The following is a 5,088-nucleotide window of genomic DNA, read 5'->3' as shown; positions in this document are numbered from 1 at the left end:
ATAAAGCCTTCAAAAATGAATGGTCTTAGAAGATAACATAGGGGATATCTATTTGGTATAGATCTCAGCAATGATTTTTTGGATTCGACACCAAAAGCAAGAACAAAAAAAGCAAAAATAAATAAGCAGGACTGATCAAGTAAAATCTTTTCCTTCTGCACAGCAAAGGAAAGCATCCACAAATGAAAAGTCAATCTATAGAGGATGATAATTGGAAATCATATATCTGATAAGGGGTAAACATATGATAGATATAAAGAACTCATACAACTCAATAGCAAAAAAAAAATCCAATTTAAAAATGGACAGAGGACTTCAAGCTCTATTACAAAGCTGTCATCATCAAGACAGCATGGTACTGGCACAAAAACAGACACATAGATCAATGGAACAGAATAGAGAGCCCAGAAATAGACCCTCAAATCTATGGTCAACTAATCTTCGACAAAGCAGGAAAGAATGTCCAATGGAAAAAAGACAGCCTTTTCAATAAATGGTGCTGGGAAAATTGGACAGCCACATGCAGAAAAATGAAATTGGACCATTTCCTTACACCACACACAAAAATAGACTCAAAATGGATGAAGGACCTCAATGTACGAAAGGAATCCATCAAAATCCTTGAGGAGAACACGGGCAGCAACCTCTTCGACCTCTGCCGCAGCAACATCTTCCTAGGAACAACGCGAAAGGCAAGGGAAGCAAGGGAAAAAATGAACTACTGGGATTTCATCAAGATCAAAAGCTTTTGCACAGCAAAGGAAACAGTTAACAAAACCAAAAGACAACTGACAGAATGGGAGAAGATATTTGCAAACGACATATCAGATAAAGGACTAGTGTCCAGAATCTATAAAGAACTTAGCAAACTCAATACCCAAAGAACAAATAATCCAATCAAGAAATGGGCAGAAGACATGGACAGACATTTCTGCAAAGAAGACATCCAGATGGCGAACAGACACATGAAAAAGTGCTCCATATCACTCGGCATCAGGGAAATACAAATCAAAACCACAATGAGATATCACCTCACACCAGTCAGAATGGCTAAAATCAACAAGTCAGGAAATGACAGATGCTGGCGAGGATGCGGAGAAAGGGGAACCCTCCTACACTGTTGGTGGGAATGCAAGCTGGTGCAGCCACTCTGGAAAACAGCATGGAGGTTCCTCAAAATGTTGAAAATAGAACTGCCCTATGACCCAGCAATTGCACTATTGGGTATTTACCCTAAAGATACAAATGTAGTGATCCAAAGGGACACATGCACCCGAATGTTTATAGCAGCAATGTCCACAATAGCCAAACTATGGAAAGAACCTAGATGTCCATCAACAGATGAATGGATCAAGAAGATGTGGTATATATACACAATGGAATACTATGCAGCCATCAAAAGAAATGAAATCTTGCCATTTGCAACAACATGGATGGAACTAGAGCGTATCATGCTTAGCGAAATAAGTCAAGCAGAGAAAGACAACTATCATATGATCTCCCTGATATGAGGAAGTGGTGATGCAACATGGAGGCTTAAGTGGGTAGAAGAAGAATAAATGAAACAAGATGGGATTGGGAGGGAGACAAACCATAAGTGACTCTTAATCTCACAAAACAAACTGAGGGTTGCCGGGGGGAGGGGGTTTGGGAGAAGGGGGTGGGATTATGGACATTGGGGAGGGTATGTGCTTTGTTGAGTGCTGTGAAGTGTGTAAACCTGGTGATTCACAGACCTGTACCCCTGGGGATAAAAATATATGTTTATAAAAAATAAAAAATTAAAAAAAAATAAAAAAAAAAAAAAAATAAAAATGGACAGAGGAACGAAATAGACATTTTTCCAATGAAGACATCCAGATGGTAAACAGGTATGTGAGAAGGTGCTCATCATGACTGATTATTGAGGATATGCAAAGAAAAACCACAGTAAGATATCATTTTATACCTTTGAGAATGGTAATTGTCAAAAAAACAAAAGACACAAGTGTTGGCAAAGAAGTAGAAAAAAGAAACCTTATGGACTATTGGTGGGAACGCAAATTTTTACAGACACTATGGAAAACATTATGGAAGATGCTCAAAAAATAATAAACAGAAGTACCATATCATACAGCATTTCCACCTCTGGGTACATGTCTGAAGGAAACAAAATTACTATCTTGAAAATATATCTGCACCCTTATGATCATTGCAAGATTACTTCCAATAGCTAGGACCTGGAAACAACCTAAATGTCCATCACCAGATAAATGGAGAGGGGCTTCTGGGTGGCTCAGTCAGTTGAGTGTCTGTCTTCATCTCAGGTCATCATCTTAAATTCCTGGGATGGAGCCCCATGTTGGGCTCCCTGATTGGCAGGGACCCTGCTTCTCCCTCTCCCTCTGCTTGTTGTTTCCACTTCTTGTTCTCTGTCAAATAAATGAAGTCTTTAAAAAATTTAAAAAAAAAGATAAATGGATTAAAAAATGTAGCATGCATACACAATGGACTATTATTTCTCTGTTTAAAAAAAAAAAGACAATCTTGACATTTACATGAATGGACCCTGGCAGCGTTAGGCTAAGTGAACTATGTTAGACAGAGAAAGACAAATACTGTAAGACTTCACTTATATGTAGAATCTGAAAAAACAAACTCCTAGAAACTGAGAACAGACTAGTGGTTGCCAGAGTGGGGGCTGAGGATTAGGGGAGTAGGTGAAGGTGGCCAAAAGGCATACATTCACAGTTATAAGAAAAATAATCTTTGAGAATTGAAGGTATAATATGATGACTACAGTTAACAGTACCATATTGTATATCTGAAAGTTGCTAAGGCTGTAAATCTTAAAAGAATTCTCACCACAAAAAAACAAAACAAAAAACTATAACTGTGAGGGGATGAATGTTAACTAAATTTATTGTGGTATCACTTGGCAATATATATGTCACATCATTTTGTCACATACTTTAATACAATGTCACAAAGCAGTTATATCTCAATAAGACTGAAAAAGAATAAACAAATGGATTCAGTGTTTCCAAAAATACATGGTGTGCTATGTGAGGTAGTGTGCTTCCCTGCTTTTTAAAGATTTATTTATTTGAGGCAGGGTGGGGGAGGCAAAGGGAGAGGGAGAATCGCAGACTCCCCGCTGACTGCAGAGTCCAATGCAGTGTTCCATCCCACCACCCCGAGATCATGACCTGAGCTGAAGCCAAGAACAGGACATTTAACCTACTCAGCTACCCAAGTGTCCCCTGTTTTTTTGTTTGTTTGTTTGTTTTGTTTTGTTTTGTTTTGTTTTAAGTATAAGTGATTACCTCCAGAGAGGTAAATGAGATTTTCAATTGGTTATATTTAATAACATGTATTCTTCATAACAATGGTTACGATAATTATTTAATTCATGCAAATCACCTAAAAATCATCTCTATCACATATGTGCTTAACAATTGCTGGTTATCATCTCTATTATTACAAACAATGTGGTTACTTTGTCTTCTCAGTCACATGATGCACCAGGTTTTCACTCTTCACCTTCTGTCAAACTAAATTGTGTTTTAAGCAGCAGCATGGTTTTGTATGTTGTAAATACATAAATGATCATGTGCCTTAAAATCAAGGAGGGAGACAAACCATAAGTGACTCTTAATCTCACAAAACAAACTGAGGGTTGCTGGGGGGAGGGGGTTTGGGACAGGGGGGGTGGGATTATGGACATTGGGGAGGGTATGTGCTTTGGTGAGTGCTGTGAAGTGTGTAAACCTGGTGATTCACAAACCTGTACCCCTGGGGATAAAAATATATGTTTATAAAAAATAAAAAATTTTTAAAAAATCAAGGATATATAAAATTAAACATGACACTTGCTTTACTCATCACAGTATGTGGAATGTTCACCTTTGCTTTCCAGATAAAAGTGCCACCTGTTTAAGGATTCTGTTAGACTATGATATCACAGAAGTGGCCCTGAATTATTCTGGAAATTACACCTGACCCAGAGCCAGTCACTCCATAACTTGGCCAGTTAGCATGAGATGGTCAACAGAGAGACCTCTGTTCTGTGTTTTCCGTTTCAATGAACTTGACTAGTTCTCTCTACAATCTGTATTATTGAATCTAAGTAAAGACTGCTCAGAGGGAAACGGTTTGGGGAGTATACACAGAGATGAACATGATGCTATGAGAAAGACTATGACAAATCATTATAAGACTATGATAAATTAAATGAGAAATAAATTATTATATCTAGAGCTGGGTTCTTTCCTGTTCTAAGGACCAATAAGTTTCTAATCTTTAAGATATTTCTAACATCTGCCCTGTTAGGGTAGACTGTCTCAATCCAAATCCACAAATGTAGTCGTATCTGTGTCTGAGCTTGAAAATGCCTTCAAGAAGAATTCAAGATGTGGCAACATTGAGAAGACTATCCTAAAATAAACCTCCTTTTAGACTGGAGTGTTTCATATTGGCAAGAAAGTTTTTGTATTTGTATTTGTCCTTATATATATTTTTTTCCATGAACTGAAAGTTTAAAACTAGTGTTTCAAACATTATCACTAAGATTTTTTGGGAAAAGTTTTCAATTAGCAATAATCGCGCCTCGGATAAACCTCATTGGCTACAATACTGCCACTGAATTGCTCATATGGAATTATTATAAAATGTTTTGTCTACTGTTAGCGGGATCTTTAGAAATAGAAATATTAGACCATGAGGGATGACTGGGTGGCTCAGTCAGTTAATTGTCTGACTTTTGGTTTTGGCTCAGGTCATGATCTTATGGATGGTGGGATGGAGCCCTGAATTGGGCTCTGAGCTCAGTGGGGAGTCTGCTTGAAGATTATCTCCCTCTGCCAGCCCCCACTCTCTCTGTCTCTCTAAAATAGATAGGTCTTAGAAAAAAAAAGAAGAAATATTAGACTATGATATTCTGTAGGAGAGACTGCCAAAAGGCCCCCCATATTCATTCTCCACTTCCTTTTGTAGTAATAGAACTTTTGATAAAAGCATATCGCATGGCCATCCAGTCAGATTACATTTCCCAGCCTCCCTTGTAGTTAGGAGTGACCATGTGAGGCGGCTTTTGCAATGACACATGAG

The 5,088-nt window shown here is 37.9% G+C and overlaps 1 pseudogene; it reads right to left on the bottom strand.

Moving 5' to 3' along the window:
• Positions 1–4,508: 4,508 nt before the first annotated feature.
• On the bottom strand, positions 4,509–4,630 carry LOC123393908 (annotated as a pseudogene).
• Positions 4,631–5,088: the final 458 nt, after the last annotated feature.

This window comes from Mustela putorius, unplaced genomic scaffold, assembly GCF_011764305.1.
Source record: "Mustela putorius furo isolate JIRA1106 unplaced genomic scaffold, ASM1176430v1.1 tig00001069_pilon_pilon_pilon, whole genome shotgun sequence".
NCBI classification, from domain to species: domain Eukaryota; kingdom Metazoa; phylum Chordata; class Mammalia; order Carnivora; family Mustelidae; genus Mustela; species Mustela putorius.
Note: the sequence above shows the minus strand (reverse complement) of the source record. Positions and strands in the feature narration are given on the sequence as shown.